This window comes from Mus musculus, chromosome 3 (genome assembly GCF_000001635.26).
Source record: "Mus musculus strain C57BL/6J chromosome 3, GRCm38.p6 C57BL/6J".
NCBI lineage: Eukaryota > Metazoa > Chordata > Mammalia > Rodentia > Muridae > Mus > Mus musculus.
Window position 1 is genome coordinate 40,458,434 of NC_000069.6, and position 21,202 is coordinate 40,479,635.

The window sequence follows — 21,202 nt, forward strand, 5'->3', positions numbered from 1 at the left end:
TCATCAGAACTGTTGAGGTGACAGACAGTTCACAGCATCGTACATTGGAGTGCTGATCAGAAATGAGTTTCTTTCCTCTTCCTCAACTGAACGCATAATAGTGGGTACAGAGGTGAACTGGTGGTATATCCTTGCTTGAGCAAACACAGGGGTCATGTTCCGGAACATTCAGGAAGTCAGTGTGCAAGCAGGTGACAGATTGGAGTTACAACTTGTGGCTGCTGATGACCAGTCCAGATGTGCTTTCCCCAGCCCAGTGTCCTTAGAAGATTTGGGGCCATGAATGAGCCCAGCGGAGCTGGAGCGCTGACCTAAGTCCTGCAAAGCAGGTGTCTTGGGACCATGGAGCTGCCACTCTGATGGATGGATGGAGCTGCCTCCAGCTGTTTGAGCCTTTCCAGCCTCTGGTGGAGAGAGGGACATGGACTTCACACGTGTTTATTTAGGAGGAGAAGGTAAGGAAAGCAAAATGGTTTCTTCACAGGAGGTCTCTACATCTTTCTGAATTTCTTTTCCAGTTCTCCTAACCTGCTAGCATGAACTGAGACCTGATACAAAGACTCTGTTTTGTAGCCTGCCCTTCTGTCTCATGGACCCTCATACTCCTTCCTTGAGAGAATGCATAAGACCCACTTCTCTGAGGGTTAATTTTTTATTTCAGAGTGTAGGAAAAACACAAACACACAGAGAGAGGCAGGAGCAGAAACTGTGAGCCCTGTCAAAAATGGTGCCGAATCAGGGCTGTAGAGGTGCCTCTGTCAGTAAAGGTTTGCCTGGCAATCAGGAAGTCTGAGTCCCAACCCCTAGAACCTGTGTAAAAAGCTGGACATGGTGATGTACATTTGTAACTCCAGCCCTGAGAAAGTGGCAACTGGCAGGTCCCTAGGGCTCACTGGCCAGTCAGCCAAGCCTACTTAGTGGGTTCAAGGCTGGTGAGAGGCTGTGGGGGTTTGGGGGAAGAGAGGGGTGGCACCTGGGCAGGAGTGGGAGGTTACTTAGTGGATCAGAGGCAATTTATCTATGGCTACATTAGTGAGGAAAGTGACACCCTCTGGCAACATTAATGGCCTGAGTCACACAAGAAAACCAGACATCAAAGTCGGAGGGAACTCCCTGAGAAGGTTCCAGATGAAGTGGTGAGAATAAGAAAGAGACATGGGGGATCAAAATGAATGTTATGTGAAGGTATGAAACTGTCACACAATAAAAACAAAATGTTTAAGGTGAACAGTGCATGAAGACTCAAGGCTGCTCTTTGATATTTACAACTAGGTGCACACAAGTACACATGCACACACAAGTACACATGCACTTGCCACACATACGGGCACCTAAAAGCACAGAGAAATATACACGTGTGTGCATTTCAGACATATTAGAAAGCCTCTAATTTTAAAAAGTACACACATCCCTTCTCGGCCTTTTGGCTAAGATCAAGTGTAAAAAGAAGTACACAGATGATTTTTTTCAGAGATGGAATTTTTGATGGTCCATTTTAATGGCTACTATGTGTTGACAGGAGGGAGCAACAGAACCCTGCTGAAGACGGAACTGGAGTGTGACATGGTGAGCCTTGAAGCTTGCTTGGGGTGTGGGGCTTGGGTATAGGACTGTGAAAGGTAACCTAGTTTCTGTTTGAGCTAAGGTTTGAAACCCCGGTGACTCTGCAGGGGATAACCCTGCAAGGGACAGTAGGTGTTTGGCCACTATCCTGGACACCAGGCTTCTGGCACGAGGCCACAGCTCTCCATAGGTTTGTGGCCATCAGTCACGTAATGGCAACACCCTAAGCCCCTCCAAAGGTAGAGGGCATGACCACAGGTCATGGGTCACATAGCCTCAAGACAGATCTCCATTTTAATGAGGTACCTAAAGGCCTGGAGGCTTAGCCAATAAACTCCCCTTCCCGGACACTCCTCCCTGCAAAAGGCATTTAACCTCTGGGCCACCCTGAGAAAGTGGGGTACAATTTTACTCATCGCCACTCTCCATCATGACAATAAATGCCATAAAACCATGGACTGTCTCTTTCCATCAGGATCCGAGGTGGGGAACAATGGAACCATCCTTCCCTAAAGAGCCACGTCTAATCTCTCGCAAAAGGCCTCTCAGTGCTCCTTGTATGGTCTCCACCAAGCCAAGCCAACCACCAAGCAAGCCAAGGACTCTCCACCCCATGGGACCCAGCTGGAGTTCTCACCTCTTTTCCTCTATGGCCCCAGAATAGATCCAGCCCACGGGACCCCACTCTGTTCTCAGCTCTTCCGCGGCATCCAGTGGCATCTGGGGTACCCAAGAGCCTGAGAACTAGGCAGCCCCAGCCTCTGTGCAGGCCCGGGGACCCCTGATCCAGCCCCAGCTATCCCTGGGAACCTCAGACTGTGCTCCCCCACCCCCGGGTGGGGTCCAGTGACTTCACATAGCCTAACACCGACCCAGCGCTGGCGTGGGGTGAGTGCAGTCAAAACTCCCTGTGTCCTGCCTCCCTCAATAGCCCAAGCCCTGTGGCAGAGTGGACACCCCATAACCCAACACTTGGGGTCTTCTCCCAGCACTCTGTCCCATATGGAAGATCTCCTGTGAATAACCCAGAAATCTTGCAATGTTGCACATGGAGACCGGATATTCTTAACAATTTTTCTATCTTCACCTTTGAATTTCAGGGAGTAAACTTCTAACAGGACATATATTTCAGCTTAATTCTTAAAGGAAGGAAATCATGAGAAGATGATTGGAGACAAAACTATACAAGCAATACACTTTCTATGCACCACTTCAGTGGTGTTCTTTGCTTATTTGCCAACCAAAGATTTATGTACCCCAAAAATGTTCAACTCACTTGCCATTCACATAAGAAAAGCAGCAGGCATCTCACCTCACAAACCACAATTCATGGCTATTTATAAGTGGAGTGGAATAGTAAATCATTAGGGCGTGTCAGGGAGCGTGGGTAACACGCTTATTGTATTTCATGTGTCCATGTGCTATCTCAGCGTTTACAGACCCAGCAGGAGGAGTTTCTTAATATTTCCTTCTCAGTTGCAGCCAGATGGTAAAATTACAGTGTTTCTGGTTCACAGAGAACTGTGGCCTTTGTACAGGAAGGGTGTTGGGCTCCTAATAGGTAAAGAGAGTGTCGGTAATAAGAACTAGTGTTTCTCAACGTGCTTGATGCTTCTTCAATCTAACTTCAGCTCTTCGCTTGGACCATCTGTGACACCCTGGTCCACATTGGCACTTGGAATGGTTACCAAATGACACATTCTGAAAAGATATTTCAGATAAAGTTACATTCACTGTAATGGGAGGGTGCACTCCACAGCGGGAAGGGTTCAGGCAGAGGGGCTTCTGGGAATTTTGTCATTTTGCTGATGCGTTATCCATCTCTGACATCCTAAGGGACTTGAACTTGTACTGGACCTCACAGTCAGAGTTAGTAATACACACTGACGTCACTTAAGTCTGCTGTCCTACTATGTGCTCAGCCTGTCTGTTTAACCTGCCTTTAAGAGAACAATGTCACAACCAACCTCCTATGCCTTAGAATCCCCACATCATCGGCTTTACAACCTAAACTACCACATAGCTGCAATCTTAAATTCTGCATTCTTCCATGCCCCTGACCAAAGACTGACACATGTGTGATTCTACATGTGTTTTAATAAGCATTTGCTGCAAACAGCAAAGAGATGGAGAACAATCTTATAAAATGAGTATCATTGTAAGGGCTTGATAGACAATGGTGACTGAGATGCTGTTTGCTGTCTGGGTGTGGAGTGGATTGACCTGATGCTGCTTATATTCTACAGCTAATACTGGTTCCTCAAGACCTGGTTGCCCCAGAGACGACAGAATCCACATGTATACCCAAGTGACACTATGTGACTTTGCCCCCAAGTTATTTATGATTGGTGACTAAAGATGCCAACAGCCAATAGCCGGGCAGAAGAGATATGGGTTGGGGTTGGGGTTTCCTGGACTTGGGGGTCAGAGGAAAACCCAAGGGAGAGAAGAAGATGAAAGAGGAGAACCTGCCATAGGTTAGGTGAGTCATGAAAACTGGCTAATTGGAGTTAAAAGCAGACCAGATGAAACATAGTAAGTGAAAATCAGGGTTATCTGTAGGAAAATGGATTCTAATAGCATAGAGAGTAGATACCTGCTCAGGTCTTGTGCATGTGTCTTTTATCCTGGAACTGAATGATCAAGGTGGGGTAGAAACTCCAAATTGAGATTGAAATTTTCTACAACATAAGTGAGCAGGAGTCAGTGAGTTTACCTCTTGTAAAACACTGTAAAGGACCTGTAAAGGTTTCCTCTCTCCTTCCCCATGTGAGGCTTTCTGTGCTGACCGATAAAAGAGAAGGCAAAGCCCTTTTGCCGGACAGGCACAGTGACAGATTCACAAGACAGCACTCAGGCAGGCACATACTCAGACATATATGACAGACAGACAGACAGGCAGACAATGAAAGACACAGAGATTGAAGGAGAGAATTCAAATCTAGGCTCACTCTGGTCAAACAACATCAAGGGGAAATGCTTTGATTTCCTCCCTTAATGCTACATTAACAAATCAATTGTGACTCCGATCTTATTATCAATGCGTTCAAACTGACTACAGGTGATGTTCTATTTGTTAGCCATTCTGGCTTCTTTGTGAAACTCAGCTCACTATGTGTGTGTATATGTGGGGTTTTTTTTTTTTACATACACATAACATTTTACAGTAAAAATAAAAGTTAGACATATTAGTATAACTCACTAAATCATATCTGACCCCCCACACACACGCACACACACACACTGAGATTATGTTAGAATTACACAGAAAGGATTGTCTTCCCAAGCCATGAACCCACAGAACTAGGAGACTGGAGGAAAGTAAGGTAGAAACCAGAGAGACCAAGTACATTTTAGAGTAGCTCATGTGGTATAACAAGTGACTGACGTAACAAAGGGAAAACTCCCCACACCCGGGAAGGGGAAGGAACAATCCTTGGAAAGTCTCAAGGGTTAGTCCTACCAGACAGCCCTGAAGCTGAGGTGTTGTCGGGACTCAAGATGACAGGATTGGCACCCAGTCCTTATAAGAAGCAGTCAGGCCTCCAGATGCCTCCATCACCACAGCAAAGATGACAGATGAGAACCAATGGGAGTCACTTTGCACAGCCCAGAGCCCCAGTGCTGGGTGAAATTTCAGATGCTGAGGAAGGAGACAACTTACACACTTCCTGACTTGACCTCCTGCGTCCTGGCAGTGAGCCACACAGCCCTCGACAGGAAAGGACCAATTTCTGTCCAAGAAAACTGGCTGAATGTAAAGACTCAAATACTCAGATATGCAAAGTCCATCAATAAACAGACTCCTCTGGCAAGCACACACAACGCGAAACATAAAGATATACTATACATACATATGTAAATATGTTTATACATACATGTATAAACAAAAGTACATGTGTGCAGTCACAAACAAATACACATTTGTACACACATACATACACAGAAATACAAAACATATACACATAAAATACATATATGTACACATATAAATATATTCATAAATACAAATACATGTATGCACTCACAAACATATATTTGCACATGCATGCCCTTATGTATACAAATATGCATGCATACACTTACATATACACACTCATGCACACTCTTATGTATACACACAGGCACACACTTACATATACACACACATGCACACACATTCCCACAAAAAGTACATACATATACCATATGCACACACACATGCTCACATATACACTCATAAACACACACACATACACACAGAGAGTGCTTTTAATCAATACTTTAAGCCTTCACTATCCACTATAAACAGGAAAAAAGTGATCAGATATTTGAAGAAAACCCTTTGGCACTGAGACTGTCACAAAAGTAAAAATAAACAAGAGTGGAGTTTAGATGACACAGTTACTGTGGAGAGCAAAATAAAACCATAGACACTAAACATGCTAGATTTAACTTCATCAAACAGGAACAGAATGCAGTAAAAAGGAAACATTTAAGAAAAAGACTCACAAGTAATTAAATGATAAGATGACAGAAATAAAATACAAAATTTTAGATATAAAAATGCTGAGAAAAAAAAACATCTACTTAGGCTGATGATGTAGCTCAGGCTAGACACTTACCCAGCATATATGGGGCCAATGGGCCTGACCTACCATCACAAGTAAAAAGAGCTGAGTGATGGGGATGGTGAGAAACTCCATGAAGGGACAGAGGGAAAAAGTGTAAAAGCCTCCGAAGGAAAGAGAAAACAGGCATTAGAAAGCCAACAGATTCAACAGCAGCCTTGGTCTCCAGCAGAAAATGACACACTGTCCAGCTCTAATAGCAATCTGTAGAGCATTCGTGCACAGAAACACAGGGCACCAACCCTGCAGAAACCAGTCTACAGTGGCATAGGAGGAAGAAACATTTCAGAAAGAGTGTTCCCAAAGGGGTGGGTGATGGGATGCGAAGGCACCTTCAGTGTTGAACATTTGGAGATGAAATTCACACTACTTCTGGCTTTAAGTCCGATGATAAATTTGTTACAATAGAAAAAAAAAGAAAACCTACCAGAGTGGGAAAATTGTTTTTCCTGAACGTAAGAGGAAAAGTTATAAAATGACTTGTAGCTTCCACCCAAGACAAATGAGCAGAGACTAGGTTTACCACCTGAACAAACCAAACCAAAAGGGACAAAATAGTCACCTAAAGTAAAGATGTCCAGACGCTGGCCATCTCTCACGCAACCATGTCCTGATACGTGATCTTTCAAGTGAACCACATTATGGATCATATTTTTTCCTAAGTCTTGGGCTACGGGAGATAGCTCAGCTGGTAACAGGCTTGCCTTGAGAACCCCAGGATCTGAGCTTGGCTCCCCAGACTCCACCACAGAAGGCCAGGGTGGCAGTGCATGCTTGCAATCCCAGCGCTACAGAAGCAGCACTGGCAACTCCCGGGCCTCACTCATCTGCTGTTCTAAACTACTTGGTGAGCTCCAAGCCAGTGAGGGGCTGTGTCACCAACCAAAGTGGCTGGTATGAAACAAATATGAACTAACAAAGAATCTGGCCAAAGATGAGGAAGAAATATATACTGGAAACTGGAAGACATTGTTGGGAGAAAGTAAAGGCCTGAAAAAAAAAAAAGTACTGTTGGTGGGCACAAAAATTAATATGATTAGGATTTAACTTCCTAAGTTAATTAATAGATGAATTAACTGGATTTTTTTTTAGAAAATATATCCCAACAGATTCCCTATAGCTATTCACAAGCTGAGTCTAAAATCTGCTAAAAATGCAAAGGCTTGAACAACTCCAATATTTTAAAAACCAGAGTAAAGATCTAACATGCAGGATAACGGTCAACATACAGTCTCAGCCTCAGCACAGAGAGCAAAGCCAGCAGGCCTCTAATGGACTGTTCCACTCAGCTGCAGAAGCTCTGCCCTTTATAATCCAGACATTTTGGTCTTCTCCCCTCCCCTAGCCCTCCCCTCCCTTCTCCTCCTTCTCCTTCTTCTTCTCCTTTTCCTTCTCCTTCTCCTTCTCCTTCTCCTTCTCCTCCTCCTCCTCCTCCTCCTCCTCCTCCTCCTCCTCCTCCTCCTTCTCCTCCCTCTCTCTCTCTCTCTCTCTCTTTCTCTCTCTCTCTCTCTCATTTTCTCCCTGTATGCTCATGTTCTCTCCCCCCCTTCTCTCTGTCTCCCTCCCCATGGTGACTTCTCAGGCCTCTTTCCTTGGGACATGTAAACCAGCTGAAGAGCAGCTTACCAATAAGCCTGCCTTTATATACTTAATTTGGCTTGAATTGGCTCATTTCATCAGTGGCGAATAACTTATCCCCTAGGACCTTGTCAATGCAACACAAGCACTCTACCAACCAAGCTACACCCTTGGCCTGCAAATACACTCTCATTAATAACTATGAGGGACCTGACTACTGCTTGCAAAAGTACCGCATCCAAGGGAAGTTTATAACATGTCATCACCAGCCTGTTATATAACAAACTATTAGTAAGAGAAAACTTTATTTAATAAAGAAGATAGAAAAGAAAAAAGAAGGGAGGAAGGAAGGAAGGGAGGGAGGGAGGGAGGGAGGGAGGGAGGGAGGGAGGGAGGAAGGAAGGAAGGAAGGAAGGAAGGAAGGAAGGAAGGAAGGAAGGAAGGAAGGAAGGAAGGAAGGGTAGTGTGGCATGTGCACATTGGCACCCACCAACTCCCACCTCACCGCTCTAGCAACCCCCTTCTCTGGGGGCATCAAGCCTCCACAGGACCAAGAGCCTCCACTCCCACTGATGCCAGATAAGGCAGTACTCTGCTACATCTGTAGTGGGAGCCATGGACCAGCCCATGTGTATACTTTGGTTGGTGGTTTAGTCCCTGGGAGCTCTGGGGGGGTCTGGTTGGTTGACATTGTTGTTCTTCCTATGGGGATGCAAACCCCTTCAGCTCCTTCAGTCCTTCCCCTAATTCCTCCACTGGAGTCCCCGGGATCAGTCCAATGGTTGTCTGTCAGTATCTGCATCTGTCTTAGTCAGGTGCTCACAGAGCCTCTCAGAGGACAGCCATACCAAGCTCCTGTCTGTAAGCACATCTTGGCATCAGCAATAATGTCGGGGTTTGGTGTCTGAGGATGGAATGGATCATACAGTGGGGCTGTCAGTTTCTAGATGGCCTTTCCTTAAGCCTCTGCTCCATTTTTGTCCTGGCATTTCCTTTAGACACAGACAATTCCGGGTTAAAAAATGTTTAGATGGGGGGGGGGGGGCATCCCTCCACTGGGTGCCATGCCTATCTACTGGAGGTGGTCTCTTTAGGGTCTCTCTCCCTGCTGTTGAGTGTTTCACCTAATGCCACCCACATTTCAGTCCTCCCTTGGCTCAGCTTGTACGAGGCTCAGAGACTTAATCAGTCTCATAGAAACCTTCAGCCTTGGCCAGCTGCTGCCCTAATTGCTCTGAAAGCCTCAAGACACCAAGGCCAATGGGGTTTTCCCTCTGTGGAGCCTCCCCCAAAACTAGGCTTCAGAGTTCTGCTTTCACCATGAATGTTTAATCACTCTAAGCTTTCTCTCTATAATAGTAAGAGCCATCCTTACTATTCATCAAACTGTTCATTTGATCCCTGTGTATCTCAGAATGCTATGATGATCTCAGTACATGGCTATTTCCCAGAGTAAAATGTAAATTTCTACCTGTGGTGGTGAGTGTTAGTGTGTCACCTTAAAAGACACAGCTCATTGCCTGGGAAGGGAGTTTCAATAGGGATTATATAAACCAGTTTGGCCTCTGAGCATATCTTTAGGGACTAGTCCTGGTTATCTTAACTGATGTGAGACAACCCACCCACTGTGGGGGACACTGTTCCCTTCACAGAGGGTCTTGAATGATGTGAGAGTGAAGAAAGCAAATTGAGTGAAAACATGTACACATTACCCCACTGTGCTTTGCTTTTGACTATGCATATAATATGACCAATTCTCTCAACCGCCCATCACTATGACTTCTGTGCTAGATGGAGTTAAGAGATAAAATAAGCCCTTTCTTCCCTAAGGTTATTTTAACACAACAATAAGAAATAAAACCAATACATAACCCAAATCACACTGAATGGTTTTCTTCTTGACTAGCAACATAGACTCAAGTGATAAAGATGTAGCCAAAGGAAAAAATAATATCCGTTACCATAAGGAAAAGTATCTTTCAAAAATTACAGAAGGAAGAGAAGAAAAACAGAGGAGGATAAGAAGACAATAGGGGATAGGGGGTGTTGGTTGATTTGGGTCAAAGTGACACAAAGCTAGACACACCCGAGAGGAGGGGACCTCGACTGAGGAAATATATTCCATCAGACTGGCCTGTGGGCATGTTTGTGGAGCTTTTTTATTAACGGTTGTTGTGGGAGGGCACAGATCATTGGGGTTGCCCTGGGTCTGGTGGTCTAGGCTCTATACGAAAGCAGGCTGAAGAAACCATGGTGAGCAAGCCAATAAGCAGCGCTCCTCGATGGCCTCTGCTTTGGTTCCTGCCTCCAGGTTCCTGCCTCCAGGTTCCTGCCTCCAGGTTCCTGCCACACTGGACTTCCTTGCTTGACTTTCCTTCAATCATTGGCTGTCATCTGTGAGCCAAATCGACTTTTCCTCTCCAATTTCCTTCACAGTGTTGTGTCACAGCAATGACAGAAAAGCTAGCTGTGACCGAGGGTGAAGAGAGGACAGAAGAAGAGAAGGCAGCAGAGGGCGAAAAGGAGGAAACAAGGGGAGGGAAGCAGTCTATGAGACACTGGACTATAGACATGCCATCTTCTGCTCCTTTTCAACCCCATAGAACCAGTACAGCATGTGAATTCTCTCCATGGCTCTAAGTTGCTGCACGCCAGTCACTACCATTGATTAAAGCCACTACCTTTCATTTTTAATTTTGTGTAAAAGAGAGTTGCAACCAGTCTTCATAGCAGGTCACTGTGGGAGCTCAAAAAGTGAGAAGCCTTATGTGGAGACAGAAACTCTCACTCTGGGTGAAAATTAAATGCTTAATTAAAATGATGTTCCACAGTGGCTGTAACACTCATCTTTCTGAAAGGGGGTGTTGTGTATTCCAACACCTACAGTGTGAAAGCTAAATTCTCCAGTCTAAAATTATTTCTATCCAGCTGTAGGGATGATGTCACCTTAAAAGGAGCCCATGGTGGGATTTGCCATTTGAATAAAATGTAGTTTAACTCGAGGCAGGATGATTCGATTATTCTTTTAATTTTATGCTACACACCTGAATAACACTTATTCTGCTTCATAATGAAGTTGTCTTAAAAATAAAAGCAAAGAGTTATTGACCAAACTCTTGCATAGCCCCCACTGATGAGATCTCACTAGGGTCAGCAAGGGGATGAAGAAAAGACAGACAGACACAGACACAGAAAAATCTGAAATCAGGTGGACTGGGCTCTGATGGAGAAGTCAGAGGACCCCAGGAGTTCAGCATGTTTCTCATGAACAGCTGAACAGGGAAGCAGCAATACTGTATACAGCTAAACAAGGGTGCAGGGTTATTTCCCAAAAATAACCTAAAAATCATGGTCAATGTGATCAGAACTTCAAGGAAAGTGGTCTGTCTGCAATAGATTAAGCTCAAATTTCTTGGAACAGTCCAGCTCCATTTGTTCTGTCTCGTACATATGCTTCTGTCCCCATTTTTGGTACAAATTAAAAAAATAAGTCCTAAAGGTCCATGTCTATAGGACATCCATGCTAACATCTGCAGCAAGTCCTTACGTAAGTCTGGGTAAAAAAAAAAAAAATGCATCTTTTTTACCCAGAATCTCAGAAAAAAATAGATTTGGGAATCATAAATATGGGATTCAAATCCCTACTAGCCCACATATTATCTCTGAAATCATTAGCAAGACGCTCTCATTCTCACTCTCTCGCTCTCCTCCCAGGTTCTTCCTTATATAAAATCTAATTACCTACCTGAAAAAGTAGATTGGAGTATTCATGCAAAACTACAAGGTACATGATGCTCAGAGAGTCGTTGAGACGTGGTTGTGTTTTAATTGTAAAGGTTCAGCTTTAATTACTTACATCCTTTCATGGTTCTTAGAAATACCAAGATAAATTAAAAAGGGAAACTACAGTAGGCTGGAGCCAAAACTCTTCCCTCCATCTCACCTTACTGAGACACTGTAGAATGTATTTGCCCAGGAAGCAGAGGCTCTGGGGAAGCTGCTGTGTGGTTGCCTTCACTCTAGGAGGGAAGGATCTGGATTCCAATCGTGACCTCTGTGCTGCTCCCTAGTTCGAGGTCCATGCCCCATCCTAAAGCAAACACATGAAATCAATTACACATCTGAATTCCAGGCAGGCTCCTCTTAGCAGGGGATATCGCTGTGGCCAAGAAAACCTGGTTTACCACGGAGAGATTTCTGCAGAGAATGTAAAGTCACATCAGTGAGATTGTTACACGCCATATCTTAGCAGAAGAATGCAACCTGGGTGTTCTACTGGTCTCGTGTGTCTGTGTGTGTGCACCTTCAGTGTGGCTGTGTCTACTCTAGAAGACTGCAGTCTAGGACTAAGAAGACCCCAGACAGAGCAGGTGAGGGGACCAATCATATACTGCTAGCTGTTTGGAGGAGAAATGCAAGGATTCCAATCTGAATCACATGTCATTGGTCCTTAAAATACTCACTTCTCACTTATAATTCTCTGAACTCTGACCTTTCATCTGTTTTAGCAGAACTTGCTATGTTGGAATTTGCCAGGCCTTCAGACCCTCCATCTCAAGACCTCCCACTTAAGTTCAACTGAAACTATTTTTATTTTTATTTTCATAAACTGAAGGGGAGAAAAGGATCGCTTCCCTTAGCAAGAGGAAAACAAGCAGACTTATTAAGAAGGCGTCTTGGTCAGTGTTCTGTGGCTATGAATAGACACCATGACCAGAGACACAACTCTTATGAATGAAGATATTAAACTGGGCCTGGTTTACAGTTCAGAAGTTTAGTTCATTACTATTATGGCAGGAAGCATGGCAGCATCAAGGCAGACATGGTGCTGGAGAAGGAGCTGAGAGTTCTGCATCTGGACTGGTGAGAGAGAGAGAGAGAGAGAGAGAGAGAGAGAGAGAGAGAGAGAGAGAGAGAGAGAGAGACTGGACCTGGCTTGAGAATTTGAAACTGCAAAGCCCACCCCAGAGACTCATTTCCTCCAACAAGATCACACCTACTCCAACAAGGCCACACCTCCTAATCCCTGTCACATAGCACCACTCCTAATGACCAAGCTTCCAAGCCTGTGAGCCCATGGGAGCCATTCCTCCTCACACCACCACAAGAGAACAGCTGGCTTCCCAAGTGAGGGAAGTGGCTCAAGGCACAGAGTGGCCAAGGCATCTACAATAAAAAGTCCATGTTTTAACAAGCAAATGTAACTTAGAAAAGGGTGGTACAACAGAAAACAGTCTAAAGCTACAGAGGTGGAAATGATCATAAAATTTGCCATTTTAACCATTAGTAAATGTTGAAATCTAAGGCATTAGTTACACATATAGTGTGTTCTGCAAACACCAGTACTATCTAATCAATGAATCCTCAAAGAAAAAAAGTGTTTCCTTAGAGAACTGTTCTCCAGTGAGTATGGTAGCACACACAGTCCATGCTAGAGGAGGCTGGGGAACACAGGATCTAGAGTCTGAGACCATAGTGCTAGACGTGGCTCAGCAGTTAAGAACAGCTTGCATCTCTTGCAAAAGATACAAGTTTAGTTCCTAAAGCCCACATGGAGTGGCTCATAGTGATTGTAATGATATGACACCCTTTTCTAGTCCTACAGACACCTACATACACAAAGAGCACCTATACATATTCAAGTACCATACACATTAAATAAATAAATAAATCTAAAAAATTTAAAAAAAAAAAAAAGGAGTGTGAGGCCAGCTGGAGGAAAAGGAGCTCTTATTGTTGATATTCATCCTCACTTTTAAAGGCTCTCTTTTGGTAATGTGATAGTTAATATGGAAGGTCATCTTGACAGGATCTAGAATAGCCTAGGAGACCAGGCTCTGGGCATAGCTGGGAGGGGGTGGGTTTCTAGACTGAGTTACTTGGCATGGGAAGGTGCACCCTACTTATGGGGGACATCATTCCGTGAACTGGATAAAAAGGAGGACGTAGCTGAGCTCTGGCTTTCATCTCTCTGCTTCCTGACTGCGGGATGTGAGCACAGCCTCACGCTCCTGCTGCCACGCCCTCAAACTGTGAGCCAGAGTGAAGCTCTCCTCCTTGTCTTCTCCTCGTGAGCCAGAATGAAGCCCTCCTTCCTTTAAGTGGCTTTTGGCCAATATTTTGTCACCACAATCAGAAAAGTAACTAAGATGACAGTTTATGTAACTACATCTGCACCGTGCATCATACTCCGCAAACATGCTAAATGCCATTCTCAGTGCCAATCAAAGACGCTAAGATATTGGAACTTCTAAAGCTTCTCTGGGCCAGAGATCAAGATAGACATCTCGGAAAACTTTTTTTATTCCATTTATTTATTTATCTCTTTAGTGTGAATGTGTGTGCACATGTGCGCATCCTTGCACCCATACACACATGCATATCACAGTACAAGTCAGAAGACAGCATGAAGGAAATTAGTTCTCTGCTACCCCTGTGTGAGTCCTGGGCATTTGAGAAGGCTTGTTAGCCGTAGCTGCAAGAGTTTTTAACTACTTACTAGTGGCCTCTCTCTCCCTCCACTGCCTTTAAATAAGAAGAAAATAGTGGTGAACAGATCTAAAACGTAAAGCATTGTTTTTTCTTTAATTTTTTTTTAAATTTCTTTTCTTGTTGGAAAACAACTATGGTAATGGATCATAATTTAGGCAAGAAGACCAATTTTCCAATTTCTGTAAGAGAATTTGAGCCTGTCTTCAGCTTGTTTTTTTTTTTTTTTTTTTCAGTTGTTCCTGAGAGTACAGATCTGCTCTTAATAAAGAACCCAGGTCACGTGAAGCTAGTTCCTTGCCAAAAAGAATGCAACCTCAAGTTGGCTACTCACCAACCTTATAAAATCTAGTTGCGAGAAACAGCATTAAGAAAAGGACTTATAATCCGTTCTTTCCTCGAGAAGTTCCAATTGTCGTCCTCCGTATTAAGATTTAGAGATAGTAACCTGCCAAAACACAACACAGCTCTTCCTCAAAAGCAAAGATCCTAGACTTAAAAGAATCAATGAAAGCATTTTTTACCAAGGAAGCTGAATTTAACAGTTAACATTTTAGAAGCATTTGTTTGCTATAAACATTCATCCAGGAGAGGGGTGACCACAGGAATAGAAACTTTTAAATGTGTGTTTGTTGAAATGGATTGCATGATTGTTGCAATTTAATACCAACACTCCAAGTAGGAAGGATTCTTTCTAAGGGAAACAATATTCTCTTGAATAACCAAAGAGTCGTCAAAAGAATCAGGAAGAAATATTTAAATTTCTACAATCAAATGAAAATTCAAATCCAGCTGACCAAAACCTTTGGGATAAAGTCCAGGAAGTTGGAAGAGATAAAGTTATAACTATGTGAGCCTGCATTTAAAAATCAGAAGGAATGGGATTTTTGTAGACTTTTTGTTTTCTTTTGCTTTTTTTTTCCTTATTGGTCTTTTGTCTGTTTTGATTTTGGTTGGCTGGTTGGTTGGTTGGTTGGTTGGTTGGTTGGTTGGTTGGCTGGTTGGTTGGTTGGTTGGTTGGCTGGTTGGTTGGTTGGTTGGTTGGTTGGTTGGTTGGTTGGTTGGCTGGCTGGCTGGCTGGTTGGTTGGTTGGTTGGTTGGTTGGTTGGTTGGTTGGTTGGCTGGCTGGCTGGCTGGTTGGTTGGTTGGTTGGTTGGTTGGTTGGTTGGTTGGTTGGCTGGCTGGTTGGTTGGTTGGTTGGTTGGTTGGTTGGTTGGTTGGCTGGTTGGTTGGTTGGCTGGTTGGTTGGTTTTGAAAGACCGAGAGAAAAACATAAAGGGAGGTGGTGAGAATCTGGGAAGTGTTTGGGTTGTGAAAAAATGTAGTCAATATATTGTATAAAAAGTTAATAAAAAGATTTCAAGAGAATAAAAATAAAAATCAGAAAATTCAAATAAATAGCCTACTCAAAGTCTTAAGAAAAAACGAGAGAAATACAAACTTGAAATCAGTAACAATGAGAAATATTGGAAACCAAGGCAGAGATCAATTAAATGGAGAAAGAGACCCATATTTGAAATAATAAACAAAACTGACAATCCTTAGATAAGCTACCCAAAGAAAAGAGAAGGCCCAAATTAGTGTAACTAAGGACAAAGGAGTTGAGGTTGGTGCATCTTCCAGTAAAATACAAAGAACCACTGAAAATAGCTTGAAAATCATAGCTTGAAAGCAGGACTGTCTACAATAAATAGATACAAATTTCTAAATATACATGACCTAACAAATTAAATCAAGAGGGCACAGAAAACTCAAATAGTTTGGTAATCACCGACAAGATCAAGTATGCATTAAGAAGGTGCCCACTAGCCAATTTGGCTTCATTCCACTGATGCATTGACATTCATAAAAGATTTGAGGCAGAGATTTTACAAGCATCTCGCAAAAAAGAAAACCCTTGGTCCTAACAGATTCATTGTTAAATTCTACCAATAAGGAGGACTAACACCAATGCTCCTAAACCTGTTTTATAAAATGGGAAAGGGGGCTAGAGAGATAGCTCGGTTGTTAAGAGCACTGACTGCTCTTCCAGAGGTGAATTCCCAGCAACCACATGGTGGCTCACAACCATCTGTAATGGAATCCAGTGCCATCTTCTGGTGTGTCTGAAGACAGCTACATGTAGTCATATACATAAAATAAATGTGAGAAATATTTAAAAAATAAAATAAAATGGGACAGGAATGAGTAGTCCCAAACTCATGCTATGAAGCCAAAATTATGCTGATACCAAAACTGGATCATAACACAAAGAAAGAAGCAGAGGAGGCAGGAACTCAAATTTCCCAGATTGACCGAGATGTAAATAGTCCCATAATATTCTGAAAAACCAAATTCAAGTATGCATTAAGAAGGTGCCCAGTGACCAATTTGGCTTCACTCCACAGATACAAGATTGGTTTGACGTTCATAAATCAAAATCTGTAGTTCAGCACATGAGTAGACTTAAGGATACAAATCATAAGATCATTTCAATCAGTAAAGAAAAGGGCTTTGGCAAAGTTCAATGTACATTTATGATAAAATCCCTGGAAAAGCTACGAATTTCATGCCTATGTATTGCAAACCTATAGCTAAAATTATATTGAATAAGAAAAGACTGTGTGTTTTCTCTAAAATATGGGATGACATAAGGGTGGGCCACTCTCTCTTCTCTTCCTCGAAGAACTCTTACAGCAATAGAGATAGACATGAAACGGATAGAAACAGAAAAAGAAGAAGCCAAATATCCCTGCTTACAGAGGACATGAGCTTATACTTAACAGCTTTAACAGCTGTGTCTGAAGTCTTAGACCTGATAAACAGTTTTAGCAAAGTAGTAAAATACAAAACCAATACATAAAATATATATGATATATATAGCTTTCCTATATGCCAATAACAATCTTGCCAAGAGAGAAACGCCCCGGATTGTGGGTAATCCCATTCATAATAGCTTCGGAAGGAAAAAAATTAACTTTGGAGTAAATATAACCAAGAAGGAAATTGAAAGGTGCTACAATAAAAGACATTAATTAATGAAAAAACTTGAGGAGAGATGGCGCTATAAGATAAATCTCCATGTTCATGGATTGACAGAATCAATGCTATAAAAATGACTATATTATTAAAGGTGTCTACATATAGAATACAATCCCCATCAAAATCCCAATGACATTCTTCATAGATCTGGGAGGAAGGAATCCTAAAATTCATATGAAATTTAAAAAGTGGATAGCCTAAGCCATCCTAAGCAGCAAAAAACAATGCCAGCAGTTTCACAGTGTCTGAGCTCAAGTTATACTACAGAACCATGGTGGCAAAGACAGCTTCATAGTGTCACACAACAGATATATAGATACACAGAACAGAACAGAACAGAACAGAACAGAACAGAACAGAACAGAACAGAACAGAGGACCCAGAAGTAAGCCCACATGCCTACAGTCACCTAACTTTTGACAAAGTTGTCAAATATATACATTGGAGAAAAGAAAGCCTCTTTTATATGTGGTGCTGTTCAAATACATGTCGAAGAATGAAACTAAATTCATTTCTCTCACCCTGTACCCTGCACAAAACAGACCTAAGGCCTTAATATTAGATGGGGAACTTGGAAACTGCCAGACCAGAACATTTACAAAATACAGGATAGGCAAAGGTTTTCTAAGAAGACCCCAATCAGCACAGGACAAAACCCCAAGAACTGACAAAGCGGTGCTATTTGAAATGAAAAGGCTTCCAGGCAGTAAAGAGGGTGATCAGCAGAGTGCAGAGACAGCCTACCAAGTCCAAAGGAAATCTTCCCCACAGTGGATTAACATCTAGGTCATAAAAGAACTGTAAGATAAACATTATATCAGCAAGTCACCATCAGGCCTATGGGTGAGCTCATTCATAAAACACAATAGCTCTCGGAGAAGGACAAAAAATGCTCAATAAATATGTGTGTGAGTTCTTAGCTATCAAGAAAATGCAAATCACTCAGAGCTCCCAGGGACTAAGCCACCAACCAAAGAGTACACATGGAGGGACCCATGGCTCTAGCTGCAGATGCAGCAGAGGATGGCCTAGTCGGTCATCAGTGGGTGGAGAGGCCCTTGGTTCTGTGAAGGTTCTATGCCCCAGTGTAGGGGAATGCCAGGGCCAGGAAGCAGGAGTGGGTAGGTTGGCGAGCAGGGGGAGGGAAGAGGGGATAGAGAGTTTTCAGAGGGGAAACCAGGAAATGGGATAATATTTGAAATGTAAATTTAAAAAAATATCTAATTAAAAAAAAGAAAATGCAAATTAAAATTGCTTTGAGAATCTATTATAGACAAGTCAAGGAAACAGTGACAGTCAATGCAGGTGAAGGCATGGAGAAAGAGGACCGTTTATTTTCTTTTAAAGTTGTATGATTATTTAACTGTGTGTGGAGGGGTGTCCTTGAGTGCAGTGCCAGCCAAGGCCAGAAGAGGGTTTCAGATTCCCTGTAGCTGGAGTTATCCAGAATCAGGAGTCACCACCAAGTGGGTCCTGGGAACTGAACTCAGCTCCTCTGAGAAACAACACAGGCTCTCAATCAAGGGCCACTGCCCCAGGCCCCCTTTTTTTCTGCTTTAGTTCACTGTTTACACTGGCATCCCAAGTGAGTTTTTCAGGCAGCATTGTCATGCATATTCATTAGAATTTGTTCTTGCACATTTCTCTCTCCCACTATCATCCTAACATAGTAGGCATTGGGGCGGGGGGTGGGGGGGATGGCTCAGTGGTAAGGAACACTGGCTGCTCTTACCAAGAGCCCAGGTTCTATTCCCAGCACCTACATGGTGGTTCACAACCATCTGTAACTCCAGTTCCTGAGTATCTGAGGGTCATTTCTGGACTCTCTGGGCACTGCACATATGGTGTACAAACATACATGCAGACAAAATGCCGCACATAAAATAAATAAGATCTCAAAAAAAATTAAAATAAGGATATACTTAAATCTCTCTGCTTATGCCCCCTGCCCTCTACAAGCAAGGCAAGAAGGCACTCAGCCCTTCTCCAACTACCTAGAGATCATACTGCAGGAGTCACACATTGTCCCACCCAGGGATAGAATGACCACTGTCACTTAGCTTAGATCGCATACACCCCCACAATCTTGCCTCTGTCCCACGTACTAAGCCTGCTTCCTCGAATGCAGGACCTGCCCTTCCCCAGAGACCTATAAAACTGGCTGCCTTTCTTTGTCTAGTAGGAACTGGAATTCTTCTGCCCCATCCCTACCCTCGTGTTATCCTCTTGACTGAAGGACACAAGACTCAGCACCTGTTTCTCACCTGCTCTAAAAAGCTAACCCCCCATATGAATACTTTATGGTCTACTTTAGGCAAAAAGGGGGGGTGAGCAGGTTTTTGTTACCCCCTTGGTCATCAGAGTAACGATATGCAGGAGAAAAATAGTTTGGGTCAACATGACATTGGCAGGCATTAATTCAAACTTCAAAGTCTAACCCCAAGCACGTTATTTTAGGCATATTTAAGCACAGCACAATTGGATGAAAATTCTCCTGGTGACAATTAACACAGTCCCACGGGCACAATAAGACTTAAGATGCAGCTACATCACAGCTACATGACAAGACGGGCAGTGGTGGCGCACGCCTTTAATTCCTGCAGTTGGGAGGCAGAGGCAGGTGGATTTCTGTGTTCGAGGCCAGCCTGGTCTACAGAGTGAGTTCCAGGACAGCCAGGACTACAGAGAAACCCTGTCTTGAAAAATAAAAACAAAACAAAGTGTATGTGACATATTTCATAAAGATGGGTTCTCCAAATGCCCCTCAACAGAGGAATGGATACAGAAAATGTGGTACATTTACACAATGGTGTACTACTCAGCTATTAAAAAGAATGAATTTATGAAATTCCTAGCCAAATGGATGGACCTGGAGGGTATCATCCTGAGTGAGGTAACCCAATCACAAAGGAACTCACACAATATGTACTCACTGATAAGTGGATATTAGCCCAGAAACTTAGGATACCCAAGATATAAGATACAATTTGCTAAACGCATGAAACTCAAGAAGAATGAAGACCAAAGTGTGGACACTTTGCCCCTTCTTAGAATTGGGAACAAAACACCCATGGAAGGAGTTACAGAGACAAAGTTTGGAGCTGTGTCAAAAGGATGGACCATCTAGAGCCTGCCATATCCAGTGTTCCATCCCATAATCAGCTTCCAAACGCTGACACCATTGCATACTCTAGCAAGATTTTGCTGAAAGGACCCAGATATAGCTGTCTCTTGTGAGACTATGCCAGGGCCTAGCAAACACAGAAGTGGATGCTCACAGTCAGCTATTGGATGGATCACAGGGCCCCCAATGGAGGAGCTAGAGAAAGTACCCAAGGAGCTAAAGGGATCTGCAACCCTATAGATGGAACAACATTATGAACTAACCAGTACCCCGGAGCTCTTGACTCTAGCTGCATATGTATCAAAAGATGGCCTAGTCGGCCATCACTGGAAAGAGAGGCCCATTGGACACACAAACTTTATATGCCCCAGTACAGGGGAACGCCAGGGCCAAAAAGTAGGAGTGGGTGGGTAGGGGAGTGGGTGGGAGGGTATGGGAGACTTTTGGGATAGCATTGGAAATGTAAATGAGAAAAATACCTAATAAAAAGTATAAAAAAATAAAATAAAGATGGGTTCTACAGACTGACTGCATGTGACACCTTGTGTAAAATTAGGTACTATAGATTGACAAGCTCATGATAGGGTCTGGGGGGAGGAGCCCGTGTGGTCTTAGCCACACAGAGTGTGAAGGTCACCAGGCTATTGACCCCCTTCTGAGTGGATGACAGGTAATGTGTTCCTTCCTTTGAAGGAAGAAGCTCGTGTGTTTGACATTCCTGTGACCACAGTGACCTCAGTGGCTCCCACAGTGGGGAGAGGTCAGAGAAACCTTTCTTCACATGCTTTCCCAAATTCCTTCAACTTGAAATATTCAG

At 43.3% G+C, this 21,202-nt stretch overlaps 1 long non-coding RNA gene across 1 annotated transcript; it reads left to right on the plus strand.

Moving 5' to 3' along the window:
• On the plus strand, positions 1-2,715 carry Gm42216. Its single transcript, XR_880800.2, has 3 exons — positions 1-455; positions 1,520-1,566; positions 2,039-2,715. It is a non-coding gene; the product is annotated as a predicted gene, 42216 (long non-coding RNA).
• Positions 2,716-21,202: the final 18,487 nt, after the last annotated feature.